At 36.3% G+C, this 20,293-nt stretch overlaps 1 protein-coding gene across 1 annotated transcript in view; it reads right to left on the reverse strand.

Moving 5' to 3' along the window:
- Nucleotides 1-20,293, reverse strand: part of XKR9 (XK related 9) — a 173,683-nt gene that overhangs the window by 47,117 nt on the left and 106,273 nt on the right. Inside the window, exon 2 of the transcript XR_004316111.1 lies at nucleotides 18,552-18,699. The gene's annotated coding sequence lies outside the window, so the exon portion shown is untranslated. The remainder of the gene's footprint in view (nucleotides 1-18,551; nucleotides 18,700-20,293) is intronic.

Genomic DNA, 20,293 nt, shown 5'->3' on the forward strand with positions numbered 1-20,293 from the left:
AAATGGTTGAAAAAATCAAGAATAATATTTCATGGTGCAAAAAAATTATATGAAATCCAAAACTAGTGTCCACAAATAAAGTTTTATTGATACATAGTCACACTCCCTCATTTACATATTTTCTCTGACTAATTTTGTGCTATGACGGCAGAGTTGAGTAGTAGCAACAAGGACCATGTGGCCCCACAGCCTAAAATATTTACTATTTATTCCTTACAGGAAAAGTTGCCAACTCCTGATCTAGAGCAATGGTTCTCTTTCTTGGCTACACATTGGAATCACCTGCATTTTCCAAGTCAGATATCTGGAGGTAGAACCCAGGCATCAGTATTTTTTGAATGCTCCCTGGTAAGATTTAACCTGCACAGACAATGTTGAGAACCACAGAGAGTTATACTGACAGAAATTAGTGATGGATTAGATATGACTGATGAAGGAAAGAAACATGGATTTAAAAGACATTTTTGAGGATTGTCAGTGTTATCATGAGCAAAAAATGAAATCTCCTTTCTATATTCCCAGTATCTAGCATTGATTCTGATGCAGTAAACATATTCAGTAAAAGTTTACTGGATGAATGCATGAATTAATTACTCCTCATTGAAGTAGTCTCCGTGCAAGACATGTAGGACATAGTTTATGTTAATTTCAATGCCACAGAAAACTTTTGAAAAATGGACCTTGTCCATGTACAAAAAAAATAAGTTTAACTTGAACAAGACCTCCAGAGATTAATTCAGTAATGTTCCAAAGAATTAAGAGAAAATTATGCATAATATTACAAGACAATCATCATAAAAAGTCAATTTTCAGTTACTCAATTTTCTGAAACAATAATTTCCTTTTAACTCTGGCACAAATTATTTGTATAACTTTCTATTTTTTGGATTCAAACTAATTCAAATAGTTAAATCAGTTCAGGTTATGTCAGCATATTATTGCTTTTGGCCAAGGGCCTTTGCAAAACTTAGAAAGAAAAGAATAAATAAGATGTGGTATTTTAAATAAGTGATAAAAATCAAAACAGAATAGTTAAAGGTCATGTTTGAGTATAAGAAAAAGCAACAACCTTTCAGAAATTATTATTGTGGTGTCTAAAGTAAGTCTGGATATCAATCACAGACAGTTAACCATTTCCATACTGTACAAGGGCTGATACTAGTTAAATTAGGTCTCCCTCCCAACTCTGCTATGCTCATCAATATTTTCTACCTTTCTTCAATGTATATATGCTGTTTGGAGACAGGAAGATAAAGAGAAAGTGAGAGGAAGGGAGGCATTCTAAATATATGGGTACCTCAATCTATAGAAAGTCCTAAGTCATGGCAATGGGTATGGCTTCAGTCCAGACTGTCATAAAGGCATGTCAGATTTTTGAAAAGGCAATGTAACTTAGGAAGTATAATCTATTCTATCGTTATTAATTATTTTTAACTGAACAAACTTTTATACAAAACAGCATAGTAACAGTGTTTTGACCAAAGAGCTAAGATTACTCTGTGAGAAAACATTTGTGAGTCCACCAAGATTGGGCAGGGATGAAACAGTCCATGGAATTTCAAACAGAATCCTTCTAGGTCTCTCGCAGGCAGAGTACAGTAATTTTCATGGGGAATGGTGACTGAAATGTGTTAGCATGTTTTCCATTTCCATTTTTAAATGCTGTACCTGATTCTGGAAAAGGCAAAGGCAGATAACAGATCATTGGTTGCTAAAACTGGAAATGGAGAAAGGGTTGACCACTAAGGGATAGCACAAGGGAAATTCTGGGGGTGACAGAACTATATCCTGCTGGTGGTGGTAATTGTACAAACTACACATTTGTCAAAGCACATAGAAGTGTGCACCAAAAAAGTGACTTTTACTGTATGTAAATTTTAAAATAAAAATTGTTAAATATCATATACACATAAATCTATCATGAAAAATGTTTCATATAGTCATCAGAAAAAAGAAGGTATCATTTATATTGACACAAAGTCAAAAAGCATGTCCATTAAAAGGAACACACTTATTTTCCCCATATCTCCCCATATTTCCCCATTTCAGAACAAACAAGCTCAATGGTACATAATTTATGTAGATAAGTGTTTATCTTTTAGCCAATGGCTGGTGTGGCCAGTATTCACTGTAGCCATCAGGTAGATGCAGAATTCCCCTCAGATGAGAATACACCCCACCAGAGCCCCCTCTTCTAGCCCTACAACCCGAAGGGCCTCGTGCATGGACAGAAGCTAATGTTGTATTTTTTTCTTTCCACTTTGTCAGCCTTCATAGGCTACCCTTAGTTTAATAATATGTAAAACTCAAGTCTAGAAATCAAATAATCAAGTTCTTTCTATTCTAAAATTTGACTTAGACTGGTAAGACATATATGAAAAATCTACTTCAGGAAAAATGCGCCAACTATACTAATGTTGGAGTTTCTGTTTAATCCACCATTTTTGCATTGGCTGCCAGTAGTAAAGAATGTGGACTCAATAAGACCATAAAGAAACCAGTGGAAGATCTGGGTGAATTTACTTAAAATCTGGGTGGGGGTCAGAGGGTGGGAAAAACTGACCTTTCTAACTAAACACAAACCCCAAGCAGTTATCAGAAAAAGGGACACAATGGTCAATAGGTTATAAAAAAAATGCTCAGAATACGTGTCTTCACACCAAGGCAGGCCATATGGCTAAATATTCTCCACTTAAAGATTTCACAGTCCTGAAAATTTTTGGTTGTAAACCATTGTTTCATAAAGAGAGTAATGAGTAAACCCAAATGTGGAAGATAGGGGAAAATGAGAGATGCAGTCAGATTGGAAATCTCTGCTGTGGTATGAGGGAGAGGACAAACAGGATCTTTCTAGACACAAGGTATTGCTAAAATGGACACCTCTATTCACCTCTATTCATGCCCTCTCTTTCTAATAACAGAAATCTGATTTTCCTCATTTTCAGTTCATGTGGTTTGGGTGAGACTGACACTAACAAAATTCCAGAACGGGCATGTGACCCAGGGCAGACCAACTAGAGTCAATGAAACTCAATTCTTATATTTTGGTTGGAACTATTGGGAAAAAGGCATGCTCTTCCACTTGAATTGTTGGCAAACTAGGACATAACTCTAGAACTACTGATAGCCATTATTGCCATGAGGGAAGAGATTGAGCCAAAAAAAAAAAAAAAATGGAGCCAATAGACAGAAAAGCAGAGCCAAGAGAGAAAGATTTGACCTTATTGACATCACCTGAGTTTCTGGATTAGACCATGTCTGAAGCTTTAGGCTTTTCAGATATGGGGTCAAAATATTCCTTTTTTTCTTTTTTCTTAACCCGTTATCAATAAAAGAGAGTATTCTCTAAAGGATTAGCCTATGATACACTCTAGGTTCACACTTTTAAGTATTTGAGAAGAGTCAGTACTACAGTCACATAGCTCATGTTACAATCTTAAAAGCTTCTTTGCAATAGGGAAAGTCTCTAGCAAACACCATGCTTTGTGTTAACATCTTATTGTTTATTTCTTAACTTGTGTATAGTTCCACTTATTATAGATATATTAGAGTATTCAAAGCTTTCCCCATTCATAGGGATCTCTGGTAGAGAATAAACTTCTTCACAAATAAGGAGAAATGTATATATTAACAGAGGTATCAGAATAACTCTATAAACCTTCATAAGTTATTTACTGAAGTAAAGGTTATAAATATTAATAAGGAAGAAATTAAATTTTAAAACATGAGACCAGTTACCTTTTTCTCCTCATTACCTCACTCAGTATCTGGAACTTAATAATATTGGTTGAATGAATAAAAAGATGAATAAATGAATGAAAAAATTAACATAAATCATTACCTAACATCTGACTCTCAGATTTTTCCCACATAACATTATTTCTTTGTTGATTCAGTCTCTATACTAGTAAAGAGTAAGGTATAAACTGCAACTTGGAATCACTATACGTAATTAGTACAAATCTGGGGCATACACTAACACTTTTTCAAATAGCCCACTCTTATGGTTGAAGAAGACACCATGCCTTCGGGAGATTTTGCGGATGATAAGCTTCTTATTGTCAGTAGATAAACAGACTGTCTGCCCCTTATTTTCCTTTTCTTTGCTCTTCTCTATTCTTTTCTTTTGCTAGTGAGGCTTTCAGCAAAGGAAAATGAGTGGTAAAATCATGTGACCCAAGTTCCACTTGGAACATTTTAGTAACTCTAAGCTTCTAATTTATTTTGATCTTTTCACAGGCTTAGAAAATAGGTAATATCCACATACGTGTCTTAGAAATAGAACTTTCTCACATTAGTCTATAGTCATTTATTACAAATCTCCACAATAATCTGACAGTTGAAATGCTACTATCAACTTTTCAAAAGCAGACAAACTGAGAACCAGGATGGACGATTGACCCCCCTCACAGCAAATTACCAGCCTAGAGCACAAAGCACCGGCCTTCCATATTTTTTGAGACCACAAAATGGTGGCTGCCGTTCCAAACCACGAAGATAAAAAGCAATGCAAAAGCCCCACTAATAGAACAGGCTTTTAGAGAACTTTATTCCCTCTGGCCATGTCTGAGCTGATGACAGTCTAATTCTTTCCTGTGCTACAGTATATGGGACTAGACTCTCAAACATTGGCATGTAGTCATTTCTAAAGACAGTCACAAATACTAGTGCTTTGGAATTGTATTCAGATTAGGAACCTGCTAGGAAGGTTCTGTTTTTCCTATAGTACCTGACATAATTGTAGTATTTGATCAATGCAAAATATTAATAAAAGTTATCATAACTATTTGAAAGGAAAGAAGATGTTGTCTTATCTTTTTCTGTAGGACCTCCATATCTTGGAAAATATCATACTAGTTAATTCTAATGATAACCTTGCAAAAGAGATTAGCACGATTTTCCTCACTGAAAGAATAAAAAACCAAAATTACTATGCCTGAATCACAGAATTTAGAACTGAAAAAAATTCTAAGAATTATCAACCCAAGCTTCCTCATTTATATCCTATATCATTTTTATTCCTATCATCTGCCAAGCACTACATTAGAAGCTGAGTTTAAAACAAGAAAGACATGAAAATTGGGGTCCAGCGAGGTCACATGATTTCTCTAAAACCACTCAGAGACTTTGAGGCAGACATGGTCCCTTCTTGTGCCCTGTTTCCAGACCACACTAGCGTGAGGTCAGGAAAGGTTTCTCCTATCTGAGATTTACTCTAACATGCTGTGCCCTTACCAGTACCTCGAACCTGATATGCAGGATGATCGCTCTTAAAATACAGTTTTAAAGCTTTTATTTTCAGATCACACAATAACCTGTAGTGGGTAAGGAAAGATGTCAAATATTTTCCTTGGAGACAGCAAGACAGAGTGAAAGAATGAAGACTCAAGATCAAGATGGACCTATCTGTCAGCCTAGGGAAATTCATTTAATCTCAGCGATACTTGATTTCTTTTATTTTTTCAAGTGTCCAACAGAAATAGTAACTACATTATAAGGATTTTACAAGGTTAAAAATAATGCATGAAAAGTGGTTCATACTTAGGGTGAGTATAATACATGTTCACTATTATTCTTATTATTTCTTTAAATTTCACACTCCAGTTTTAGAAGAGAATTGTTCTATTGTTAGAATGCAAAATTTCTTTCCATTATTCCATCGGCCAGAGACAAGGAAAGACTGGTTAGTCTTTAAATTAATCTTTGTAGTAAACTGTGTTCCCAAGTTCAGTGGAAATTCCCTCTAGCTGGCTAACTGGCTCATCCTCTAACTGCCTGGCCACAATTCCTTACATTTTAATCCAAATATGCAACCCTCCTGTGAAAATGCCACTGCACCCACAGTCACTTCCTTTTCCCACCCCCGTATCCTGGCTTTCCCCCATTAACCTCTCCGGTTTTATTTTCAATAAGATGCAGCAGGAATTAACTAAGCATTTTGTAGGCAAGGCATATAGTGGAAAGAAGACAAACCAGACACAGATCCGGTTCCAATCACAGCTCCTCCACTGTGGAATTTTAACCCAGATGGGTGCACTTAGTCAAATGCCTTGGTCTCCTGAGTCTCAGTTTTCCTCCTCTGTAAAATGGAGACGACAATATACACCTCACAGTGTTGTGAGGTTTAACGAGACTACATACATTCAAAGGATCGAGCACAAAAGAAACTCTCAGGGTAATAGAAACTATTATTATTTTGAGAGGGGTTTTACCCATCCCTTCTAATGTTAAATTGTTGGAGCTTTTACTCTGACCAGGTTAGGCTATTTTATAAAATAAATCAGCAGTAGGACCTTATTTTTTTAGTAAGACAACCTCAATAACTTTCCCTTGACCCTCCATGTGCAAAAGCACCCTAACTAGCATCACTGATGTCACAAGACTTCAACTGCAGCCGCTTTCTCATGGTCAATCTCAAGTGCTTACTTTCAGAGTCTCATTTTTAGAGATACATTAATGTGCACTGGGTAAAGATTTATAGACCGCTCACTTTCAGAAGCACAGGCCCGTTTTCAAGATGAAGAAAGCAAAGTGAATTTTTCTTCTCTTATCCCTTTAGATTAAGACCATGAAGTACTCCAACAGATAGGACATTACAGATAGGACATTAGTTTTATCAGCCACCCCTGCTCTGTTCCACCACTTAAAGCTCATTCAAATCAGATGAAGATTTTCCACATATATGCAGTGAAACACCTAGGCTCACCTTCTCACCTAATTGCAATTACAACTGTTAGTTTATTTTATTTTTCTATTTTTTAATTTTGAGACAATGAAATTTATAACCTTGCACTGGAAATATAAGCTCTAGCCTTATAACACTAAAAAGTAATTGTTAGTAACATAAAATTAGATTTTAAAAGAGCAAGCTTTATTAGGATGTAGATGTCTTGAGTGGGAATGAATTTCAGGGTTGATCCCAGTTTGGGAAGGAATCTGAATTCCCTCTTTCCTATGAACACACACACACACACACACACACACACACACACACTCACACACAAGGACTTTCAATCAATACAAATAAAAGACTCTCTGTTGTCAGTTGAAAAGACAAATTCTTCCTTGGGGAAAATTCTTCACTCCTTTAAGCAAACTCTTTCTACCAGCAAATAAACTAACAAAAGCACTCCTCCCTTTTTTTTTCCACATAATCAATTTCAAAACCTGAACGAATATGGGGAGAGCGACACTTTGATACATAAAAACTGTCCTGTGAAAAACTAAACAGAAGATGTCAGGATGTCCCACTTTCTAATTAGAATTATTCACAGAAGATATTATGTTTTCTTGCCTGGATAAAGGCTACTTCAGACCAAAAGGGTTGAAATAAACCGCACTGGATAGTTTTCAATGAATTTCTGTTGAAAGTTTTTTAATAAAACATGGTGCTGAGGTTAAAACTTTTAGATCTGGAAAGGTTATTCTGGAGATCATCCACCCTGGGTAATGTGGTATCTAGAGACCCGATAAGGTTAATCCAAATTATCCGGGAGATTACCCCTGAGACAGCAAACGGTTCCATAAACATCACCATTGCTATCCCAAGTAGAGAAATGATATGCTTCACTTTTGTTAGCGTTTTCAAGGAGAATAAACCTGTAAATGTCAGTGAAATGAAGACCTGAGTTTACAGGCAAAGCTGCCAGTGGACCTCTGAATTATGAGGCTAGACATTCAGTAGCTGCCAAGCTACAGGTCAGGCACTTCAAGGTCAACTTTCACCTCTTCCACAAAACCCATGATGAAATTTCAAAGGCTTTTATGTGAAGTTTTATTAACTTAGGTTAGTTTGAAAGAAAAAGGGTAGGCAAAGCAAAATGTGAAATTTCATTATCTTTGTCCATTGTTTTCTGCCTCTTTGCTGCAATGCTTGTAGGATCATGCATGGATGATCAATTATTCTGGGCACACAGTGGGAAAGCAGGGTGAAAAGGCTAAGAGGATTCTTAAAACAGGGCATTTGCCACAGAATATTCAAGAACTAAGGAACTTAACTTCTTTTTCCTTTTACATTTTCGTACTTTCAATCTTTGAGTTATTTAAAACTAAGTTGAAATAGCTTAAATTTGTTTCATAAGTATCATGATGTTATAAGATTGTAGAGAAAAATACAAATTTACAGATCGTAAACTAAAATCCTTTATTACCAGGTACATAGCAGGTGCTCAATAAATGTTTGCTAGCAATTTCTGCATTAAAAACAAAGCCACAGTGTAAGTATTAACACGTGCAAATTGTGTTATTTCCATACTCAAGTGACTGTTCATACAAGCAAAAGCTGTTTGGAAAATGAAAAGTTTAAAATATATCCAGATATGTGAATATGAAAAGACATTATTATGCAGGGGAAAAAAAGAATCACTATACTGGTGTAATTTAGAGATTTTTGCTTACCTTTCAGTCAAGTTACCTAATTCTAACACCAATATGGGGACATTATTCTATAAAGTCCAAAATTACGGTTGTTCTATACATTTCAATCTAAACAAAGACTAAAACAATCTGTTTCCTTCCAGCTCCATTGCCATCACCCTAGTACGTGCCTCTTGCATCTCCTGTCAAGACTACTGCAATTGTCTAACTGATCTTTCCAAATTCTCACTGTCCTCTTTAAAATCTAGTCAGTTTACAATGAGTGGTTTGTTTGTTTGTTTGTTTGTCTGCAGGTCTGACTACATCACTTTCCCTCGTTTGCAGTATTTCAATAGTTCCTTCTTCAGAGCCTATCATAAAAGGCCATGTGGCCTCACATTCATGAAAAGCTACAGACAGAAAGTTTGGCCCTACCTCCAAGTGAGAGTGTACACGCTGTAGTCACAGAGACACAGGGCCAGGGAGGAGATGCTCATCATACAACTTCAAATCGGAGTCCCATTACCAACCTGCACCACCTGCAGTAAGCTTTCAACTGAGTTTTTTAGTACGTTCTGTAATTATCTTGTGAATAGCATATTTGTACTGAATTGTATTATTATGTATTGAGAGTATTAAAATTAAAGCCCTAATTATTAGCCCTTTTTTAGCATTTCTTTTTTTTTTTTTTATACACCATAAGCCATGGCCTAAGCTTCTCTCAACAGCTGAGAGGTCCTTTCCAGCAAACTTGGGATAACACAAGTGCTTAACATGCCCACAAGACCCAACCCTCTGTCTCCTACCTAAATCTACAGCCTCATGATGTCACCACACTCCTCCTTGTCTCTGAACTATGACAACACTTACCCTCTTTCTGCTCTTCAAACAATTCATGCTCCTTCCTGCCATAGACCTTTGCATACACTATGCCTCTGACTAGAATATTCACCTTTCTTCACTCCCTCATGGCTCTGTAGGGTTATCTCCTGCTTATCCTTCAGATCTCAGCTCAAATGCCACTGCCTCCAGGAAGCCTTCCTTGGCCTCTCTAGGTAGACAGGTGTCTCCAAATACACATTCTTTCAACACCATGTTCTTCCCCTAGTTATAATTATTCTTTTAATTACATGATTCTTAGATTAATGTCTGTCTCTCCACCAGATGTAAGTTGTAAAAGAAGAAATATCTTTTCATCAAGGAATGGGGAGAGGCAATGTGTGTGTATATACACATACTTCCTCTTCACCCAGCACAGTTGGCTGGCATTTATTAGAAGCTTAATATATATTTGTTTAATGAGTGAATGTTCTTTTTATCATATCATGCTGCTTCTAAGAAAAATCTGAACAGATATTAAGTATAATCTACATTTTAAAAAGCAATCATATTCAAAGCCTAATCTGTACTGGTCCAATGGATCTGAAACAAATAAACAAACAAAAAAACTTTTCAAAAAATAGGTATTACATCAAAATATTGCAATACCTCTTCAAATAAAACATCTCTTTTGCTAGTGACTTTGAGTCTAAAATAAAAAACTCTAACCTCAGGTGCATTAATCAGCTTGGCAGGGAAAATAAAGGACCAGTGATTTAAGAGACTATGTGGGGGTTTATGCTACAAACAAGATGGACTGAGCCAAAACATTCAGCTGACTCAGTTCTCCACGGCTCTTTAAGCATCTGGGTCACATGGAGGAAAGGAGAGGTACCCATCACTGCTTCTCAGCCATCCAGACATCCTTCAATGAATCACATCAGTGACATGCTTTGGTTCCACTCCCATCTCACTTGTTCATATGGGTAGAGGCTAAAGAGAAAAGGTCTCTCCCACTCTGCAAACCATCAATCATATATCAGTAGAATGGATAAGTAAGAAAACTAAATTATATACATAATATAGTTGTAATGCGTATGTAATTGTAATACATCTGTAACTGTAATACATATGTAATATGTATACTACAAAAATTCAACTTCCTACACACAAAGGAAAAGAGAGTCTAAACAACAGGAAATAAGAGTGACTTGGTTGTGGTCACAGGAAACCTCTGATGCTCATAGAAAGGCCATTACATATCAGCAGTTCAACGGCTAACATATAAACAGTTCTTACTAAATGCTAGACACCAGTCTAAGTATTTTCACATATTTTAACTTGGTGAATTCTCATAACAGTCTTGTGAAATAGGCATTTTATCATCAACCCCACTTTACAGATGAGGAAACTGATACACATGGAGGTTAAGTAACTTTTCCAAGGTCACACAACTAGCAAGTGGAAGAACTCGGGTTGAAACCCAGGCAGACTGGCTCCAGAGTCTATGCCCTTAGAAACATTATACTGGCTTTCAACAGTTGTCAGTCTCAAATTCCACAATTCTAAATTCATCACATCACTCTCAAACATCCAAAATTTCAGGGTTTTTTTACAGAGACTACTAACCAACAACTGTTTGAAGCTGCATATATCCATCTTCTCAGCATTAGAGCAAATACTTAAGATGTGGAAGAAAGGCATCCAAGAAAAGAGAAGAAAGTCAAAGTAAAGGTCAGAATCAACTCCTCCAATTTGGTATCATAATCATAATCATCGCTAAAATTTTTTGAGCACTGTGTTAAGTGCTTTAGCAAATTGTCTCATTTAAACCACACAGTAACACACATAGATCAATGAAACAGAATAGAGAGCCCAGAAATAAACCCACATACATATGGTCAATTAATTTATGACAAATGATCCAAGGGTATAAAATGGGGAAAGGACGGTCTCTCCAATTAACAGTGTTGGGAAAACTAGACAGACGTATGCAAAAAAGTGAAACTGGATCCCTATTTACACCATACACAAAAATTAACTCAAAATTAATCTGAGACTTGAATGTAAGAGCTGAAACCATAAAATTCCTAGACGAAAACATAGGCAGTAAGCTCCTTGACATCAGTCTTAGCAATGATTTTTTGGATTTGACACCAAAGCAAAGGCAACAAAAGCAAAAATAAACAAGGGGGACTATATCAAACTAAAAAGCTTCTGCACAGCAAAGGGTACCATCAACAAAATGAAAAGACAACATACAAAATAGGAGAAAATAATTGCAAATCATATATCCGATAAGAGCTTAATATTCACAATATGGAAAGAACTCATATAACTCAATAGCAAAACAAAAGAATCTGATTAAAAAATGGGCAGAGAATCTAGACATTTTCCCAAAGGCATACAGATGGCCAACGGGCACATGAAAAGTGTGCAACATCACTAACAATCAGGGAAATGCAAATCAAAACTACAGTGAGATATCATCTCACACCTATCAGAATGGTTATTATCAAAAAGTCAAGAAATAACAAGTGTTGGCAAGGATGTATAGAAAAAGGAACTTTTGTACACCATTGTTTGGAATATAAATTGGTGCAGCCACTATGGAAACCAGGACAGAATTTTCTCAAAAAATTAAGAACAGAACTGCCCCGTGATCTAGCAATTTCACATCTGGGTATTCATCCAAAGAAAACAGAAACACTAATTTGAAAAGATACATTCACCCCTATGTTCACTGCAGCATTACTTACAATATCCAAGATATGGAGGCAACCTGAGTGTCCATCGATGGATGAATGTATAAAGAAAATATGGTATATAATTTCAATAGAATATTATTCAGTCATAAAACATAATGAAATCTTGCCATTGTGACAACATGGACAGAACTTGAGGGCATCATGCTAAGTGAAATAAGTCAGACAGAGAAAGAAAAATAACATATGATCTTACTTATATATGGAACCTAAAAAAAAAACCAACCAAATAAACAAAAACTGAGCTCATTCATGGATACAGGAAACAGATAGGTGGTTGCCTGAAGCCGGGGATAGGGAGGTAAAATAGGTGTTATAAAATATATAAGTCATGGGGTTGTAATGTACAGCATGATGACCACAGTTAATAACACTTGTGTTATATATTTGAAAGTTGCTAAGAGAGTAAGTCTTAAAAGTTTTTAACACAAGAAAAAAATTTTGTAACAATGTATGGTGATGGATGTTAACTAGACTTATAGTGGTGACCATTTTACAATACATACAAATATCAAACCATTAAGTTCTACACCTGAAAATAATATAATGTTATATGTCAATTATATCTAAATTTTTAAATGAAACAAATAAATAAGCCAACCAAGCAACCAACCATACAGTAGCCCTATGAAACAACACTACTTCATTTCATCTTATAAAGAACTTGGGTCTCAGAGTAGTTGAGCAACTGTCACAAGGTCACACAGGCAAATCCAGAGCCCATAAAAGAACTATTTGATCTTCTGAAGTTCTAGATTCCACAAAGCCCTTAGAACTTGGGTAAGATACTTGTGCACAAGCGAGAGGGGGGAAAAAGGTGAAAACAGTAGAGTTATGGGGGTGAGGAGGCTAGACTGAGTAATCGCCAAGAGAATGCCTTTGCAGAAATATGAGGAGGAGGAGAATTTATCACTAGCTCGTATTAAAAAAAAAAAAAAAAGAAATACTATAAATAAAGTCTAGAGAACGTTAGGCAACTTCTAAAGAAGTCAGAGACATGATAGTAAACATTCACATGACAAATATTGGAAAAGGGATACAGCAATACAAATAAGAATAATAAAATAACAACAGCAACAATTACGATACTGTTTACTAAGTATCAGGTATTATTCCAAGGACTTTATCAACTCATGTAGTTCTCAAAATCATTCTGAAAGATAAGTACTATTACTATTCATATTTTACAGATGAGGAAACTAAGGAATATAGAGTTTAAGTAACTTAATCAAAGTCATACAAGAGGAAACTCAGGCAATTTAAGTCAGAACACATGCCATACTTACTTTTAAGATATTCATGGTGGAAGCCTTAATTAATCTGTTTATATTAAGTGTATGTGTGACTTCATATGCCAAATTCAGGGGACATGCAAATATTTTCATTGGTTTTTTTTTAAATAGTATTTTAAGTCTGAATATTTCTATTTTAAAGAAAGGATTATGCTAATTTTCTGTTAAACTACATTTTAACATGAAACTTAAAAAAAACTAGACTAGCGAAGAATAGATAACCATGGGCATACATCCTAACTCTAATGATAGTTAAAATCCCCTTTATTTATTTCAAACCACAATCTCTCAAGTCTTCATTCTTCCTCTTTTCTTCCTTCCTTTCCGCTCTCCCTCTTTAGTCTAAGTGGCAGACCCCATCAGGACAGTAATGGTAACCTATAGGAGGGTGATATCAGAGCTGGGGACAAAAGGCAGTCAGAGCAGTTCAGTAATACTGCCCCTTAAAGATGGTGTTGGCACCAGGTGTCACCGCGACAGCCCCTGTGAAGGTGGTAGTGGAGTAGGGAAGCAGGGACAGTCTTACAAGGTCAGTAATTGACAACATAAAAAAGACTAAGCAAGTGAGTAAATATATTGATCATAATGGGAGCCAGTGTTCTCAACGATTGAGACGAACCTAATGGTATTGGATTGGAATTGGCATTATCAGTGTGAACTCACAGTTTCAAAATACACAAATATAGAGATAAAGGGATGTGTGTACTTATGTGTATTTTTTAGCTCTGGCCTGGGAACAGCAGCATCCCAATAGCAACGAGCACAACTAGCACCCAGTTTTGGTTTCTAAATTCTACTTTACGCCAAAAGAAACTAGAACTTCTTGGAGGAATGGCTGAATCCAGGGCTGGGCAAGGAAAGTGCAAGATGAGCCTGAAACATATTTTGGCATCAAGAGGTAAGGAAATGCTAAAAGAGTGAAAACGCATCAAAAGGACACAAAAGATAGCTTGAAGGGGCATCTAAAGCCAAATCTGGGCCAATTTGAACATCAAAATAATAATGAAAATAACAGATTACAAAGCATTGAATAAAATAGGAATCACTGAGTCTCTACCAACATAAATAAACTAACAAATAAATGAGGAGAAAAGAAAATTCTGCTTATAAACAGGAAAAAATTACAGAATTAGAAAAAAAATCACTTAGAAACCATCATATTAATAATTAAGTCAAGCATGATACATCAACGCATGCTAAAACTAATGGGTGAAGTGAGGTAAGGAACAGGTATTTTCAGAGTTTCAGAGTATTTACACACACAAAAAACAGAAATAAAGGAGAAAAGCAATTTTACAGTGAAGTCTCCTGGGAGAGACACTATGGTAATCAAGTGATCAGAGTTCGCATCACCAGCAAAGGGGCAATCAACAATGTGTCATCCAACTGGAATGCAATGAGAAAGCACACCATCACTTCTGTAATATTATTGCCAAAAACTGAATAACGTGACCATGAAGAAACATTTGAAAAGCTGAAATTGAGGGATATTAACAAAGTGTCAGTTGTGGGTTCAAAGATGCAAAGGCTTCTCAGGGGGCTGGAGGTAAAGAAGTGAGTCTTTTCTCCTGGATGACGCTGAACTCCTTGAAGCCCTATTATGACCATAAGAAGGAATCTAAGGACAGAGCCAAAGCTAAGAATGACAAACTGGATATACAGAAGAATCTTAGCATCCAATAACCTTGTTCAGCCACTGAATTAACCAACCCTGAAGATTGCTTTATCTTGGGATTTTCTGTTATAGAAAATAACAAATAGCCTTATTATTTAAACTAATCTGAGATGGGTTTTCTGTTGCAGCCAAAAGCCTCTTCATATATACACATATATGAAAAAGTATAAGATCAGAGAAAATTTCCTACAGAGAGAATAAATCTTAAAATATGCATAAAAATCAAGAAGTATCAGCCATAGGCCTCAAATTTCTTAACAGTTGCCACATCTCAATCAGTTTCCGGAAGGTTACAGTGCTGTGCAGGTGGATTTTTGTAAGTAAAAGACTGCAGACTTCCTGTAGAAGCCTACCACCAGGCCCAGTCCACAGAGGAAAGGCGGGGCATAAAGACAGCTAAACCAACCCATCACATTCAAGATCACATTTTTTTTGTTGTCGTTGTTGGGGAGAAAGCTCCACATTTCTTATTTAAATAAAACATCAGGAGCATACTCTGCCTCAAGGTTTCCTCAGAAGTTCCTGTAACTCAATGCTTAACATCCCAAAACATGGGTTAGCCAAGCCCAGGAGATCACAGAGGTGAGCACAGCAAATAGCCCCATCAAGGTCACTGTGGAGAACAGTCAACGTAATTTGCTTGTTAAAAACGTCTGCACCTAATACCAAACCCAGGGACCATGTTCAAAGTACCCAGCCTAGTAGCCACGCTTGACCTCTGGGATGCTGTACACAAAACACCGAGTTGAAGGAATGAAGAGATGAGATAATAGTTGAGAGATAATGTTAAATGGGTTCCTACCCAGCCAAAGCTATCAGGTTTCTCTGAAATGACATGTGACTTCACTGCGGTATCAGCTTACTTAGGTACTTGCCATTTGTCTGGAAGGAGATTCCACGTAGGGGGATTGCCATCTGCTGGTGGCTCTCTTCTTAGGGACAGATACCTTTGAAATTTAGGGACTGTGCCTTACCCCAAGCCATACACAGTTATTCAGCAAGTGGTAGTTTCTTTTTCATTGTGAAAACCAGACTGCTTTTTCCATTGATTAGACAGATATAAAACTCTCCTGAGGAAGCTGAGCAAAGTATCTCAAAAAAAACAAACAGAAGAGAAACAAAATAGATGACAAACACATTTTGCAAGACTATCAGTTTTTGTCTAACTAGTACACTAATATCCTGAAGATAAAATAGTCTTCATGTTCCAGAAAGTATTAACAAAATTTTGTTAAAGGTGAAAAAGAATATGAAAATGAATCTATGTGTGTATATGCATGACTGGGAGATCATGCTGTACACCAGAAACTGTCACATTGTAACTGACTGTATTTCAAGTTTTTAAAAGTTCATTATAGGGATGGTGACTCCTATGCTTAGCAAAAACAGACATAAATGTAGTACATTGGTTTATCTGAGCACATATTTAAACATCAAGTCTTAAAATCTCCTGAGAGTCTTTATCCCTCAGGGAAAGTATTTTCCATGTGGTATACAAAAAGAAAAGAGAAAGAAACACTAGCTTCCAAGCACAAAGCTATAAATTTAACCTTCAAAACAGAGGTTAAAATTCCCTTTTTTAGTGAAATTCCTTGGAAGCATACTTCTTTATATTGTAGGTACAGCTGTGCAGGCAAAATTCAGGACACAGTTAGACTACGAAATTTTCCCCACTATCTGCCCAGTATATCTTCAAGTCATAGACTGTTATAAATATGGAATTAGGTCATATTGTTTCATCCACAGTTCATTCTTCAGAGCAACACTCTTCTCTTGAAGAATACGGCAGGATCTCTGTGTCAGGAAACAGCCCCTCAGAATAGACCAGTTTGGGCTATATTCTTTTTTGTGTGTGCTATTTTCTTTAATGGACAGTAACAGGAGGTGAAAAAATTAGAAGGATAAGCAACCTTAAAAAGGGAGGAACTCCTGTCACATGCTACAATGTGGATAAACCTTGAGGACATTATGCTAAATGAAATAAGCCAGTCACAAAAAGACAAATACTGTTTGATTCCACTTATATGAGGTTTCTAAAGTACGGTCAAATGCACAGAAACAGAAAGTATAAAGGTGGTGGCCAAGAGCTTAGGGGCAGGGGGAATTAGAGTTTAATGGGTATACATCGAGTTTCACTTTTGCAAGATGAAAAAGTTCTGGAGATCTGTTTCAAAACAATGTGAATATACTTAACACTACTGAACTGTACACTTAAAATGGTTAAATGGTAAACATGATGTTTCATTTTATCACAATGAAAAAGGATAAGCAAAAATATCAGAGGCTGAAAATACTAGAGGCTGATCTATAAGCAAAGGTTAAAGGATTTGCTATCACAGTATTTAGTCTAGCAACAAGGAGTATACAAGGTCGCTTAATCACATGGATTTGAAAATGTCTCGCAAAGAGCAAAGAGCAAACCCTTGACCTGTTTTCTCTACCTTTGCAGAGGACACACTGATGAAACAAACTAAAACCGCACAGCAGCAGCAGCAGGATGTAGCAGAAAGAACAGACAGAAGCTTCACTCTACTTCTAACTTTGTGACTGGGATAAATTAAGTATCAGAGAGAGAACACTGTATCTGTGAGGTAATACGGGTTTTAAGGAGAAGTCGTGACTGCTTCTGACTCCCAGACTTGTTTTGTTTTTGTTCATTGAATATATGAATTTGGGCCAATTACTTACATCCCTGAGCCTCAGTGTTCTCATTTATAGTGTAGGGATAATGGCACCTACCTGGCAGGGTTGTCATGAGGTTATGAAATCAAATAATGATGGAATGCTATTAACAGAATGCCTGATACATACTAGGCATTCAGTAAGTGTTAATTCTGAGTCTTTTACAGCCTGTTTCCTGTGAAATAGAGGGTAATGGTAACTACCTAACAAAATAAAACTATAAAATATCTGATATATGCCTTCTCCAAGCCTCAACTTTGCCATAAAATGGGTGCAACAATATTTATTACATAGGAGGGTTGTGAGAATAAAAAGGGATCAGAAATACAAAACTGTTCTACACTGGACCTGGAACATAGTAAGTGCTCAACAAATCTATTATCATCCTTATTATTCTTATTTAGGAATGTATCCAATAATCAACTCTTGAAAAAGATTAACGATAATCGTACCTGACCCCAGATCAGCTGTCCTTTTTGGCACTGCTTAAGTTCCTCTCTAAAGGAACAGAAATTTTTGTCACTAACAGTAACATCAAATGCCTGAACTTCTGCATCAGCAATGATATTCAAGGAGATTTCAAGCCCTAACTGGGAAGATGATTTTCAGTAACAGTGAAGAATCATGAACATATAAACAAGAGATACCGGTTAAAAACCTCAAGACATTTCATTCAGCATCAACATTAGCTGGTAATTTTCACCATTCTCACGGTATCTGCTTCTGATTAGTACAATGTTGAAACAGAAAAACAGAGCAAGGGAACGCGCATCCCCCACGGCCTGCTCAGTGACCCTAAGAGAACACTGCTTCTCTCTCAATTATAGAATCTACTGAAATCCAAGGAAAACAAGAATTCAACAGGCATTTCTGTTGCCTCCAAACCAGAGTTGATACCAGCACAACCAGGACTTGACTAATTGTGAAGTTTGCTAGTTTTATTTCTCCAGCTCCATTCCTCACCTTTGAAGCCCTTATCCCGTACATCTTCTCCTTTGAGCCCTTTCGCCAGGGCTTGGGCTCACGGCAGCCCTCTGTTCTATATCCCATTTCCAAAAGATGCCTGTCCCTTGTCCCATCTCTTCAGCTCAGTGCTCTGAACACTGATAATCTGAAAGAAAAAAAATCCACAATAATGTGATAGCACGTGTGTACAGGGTTTCCTATCCCCAAGCTTCTCATTTACAGTCGTATGGAGCCTTGTTGGAAACTATGTCTTAACCCCAGAAAGCATTAGTAAGTCATTTATTCACCAAATGTTTACTGAGTACTTGCTATTTTGTGTATTATGCTTTGTACTAACATTCCATACATAAGTGAGATATGGGCTCTGATTCAAGAAGCCCACAGCTAGCGGAGAAAACAAATACATGTGAAAATAATTGCAATATAATTAAATAAGTGGTATTAGAGGTATATACAAGAAGCTATCACAGGAGGTAGCTGGGGCACAGAGAGGTTAAGTAAGCTTTTGCTGGCCACACAGCTATAAGGAGTAGAACTGGGATTTGAACCCAGGTATTCTGGCTCCAGAACCTGTGGTATTAACCACTGTGTAGTCATGGGAATAGTTTCTAATGAGGCTATTTATTTTGAAATAAAAATCACAAAGTAATTTAGAAAATGTGCCCGATCAACTTCATAAAAGAAAACTCTTAAAACAATACATTGAACCTGTAGGGGAAAAAACATGATACATATTAAGAGACTGATTAATCTTCACAACTGTATCCCCAATACCTAGCACAGTACATATCATAGGTATTCTGTAGACATTTGTTTCTAAAAATGAAATATTTATAAAACTGAATGCACATGTACCTTAACCTAGCAATTCCACACCTAGGTATTCACCCAAGAGATAGAAAAACGTTATATCCATAAAAAACACTGGTACAAAAAAGTCTGTAGCAACTTTATTTGTAAATCTAAGGGCTGGAAAAAAATAAATATCCATCAATAGGAGAATGGATTTAAAAAAAAAAAAACAACCCTGTGGTGTATTTATACAATGGAATACTGTTCATAAATAAGAGGAACAAGCTACTGATACAGGCAACAAGACTGATGAATCTCAAAAACAGTATGCTGAGTAAAAGAAGCCAGTCACAAAGAGTATATAGTGTACTTCCATTTACATGAAGTTCTACAAAAGGAAAACTAATCTTACGTTAAAAAAAAAAAAAAAGGAACAGTGGTTACCTCTGGGTGGGGGACAGGGATTGACTGGGAAGGGACGTGAGGGAAACATCTAGAGTGATGGGAATGCTCTATATCTCAGGGGAGTTTAGTTTAGGTTACACAGGTGTAATCAACTTGTCAAAATTCAGCAAATGTTCACTTAAGACTTCTGCATTTTGGGGTGAACATTTTACCTAAAAAAACTAAACAAATATAGAACTCTACATATAAATTGTACATGCTGAAGAGGTTAAGGAGAAGCATGCTAATATCTACAATTTACTTTAAAATATGCCCCCAAAAATTAAGATAGAGATGGCTAGATATATGATAGGACAATTATAGTAAAATGTTAATGGCAGAATCAGTGTGGTGGGTATATGGGTATTGACTATAAAATTCTTTCTACTTATCTATATGTTTAAAATTATCCATAATAAACTGTTTTCCTTAAATTAGACAACACAATAGAATGAAACAAAATAAACTAAAATATCGGCGGTGAAAAGAATCTTCAAGATCAG

Source organism: Camelus ferus, chromosome 29, assembly GCF_009834535.1.
Source record: "Camelus ferus isolate YT-003-E chromosome 29, BCGSAC_Cfer_1.0, whole genome shotgun sequence".
In the NCBI taxonomy this organism is placed as follows: Eukaryota; Metazoa; Chordata; class Mammalia; order Artiodactyla; family Camelidae; genus Camelus; species Camelus ferus.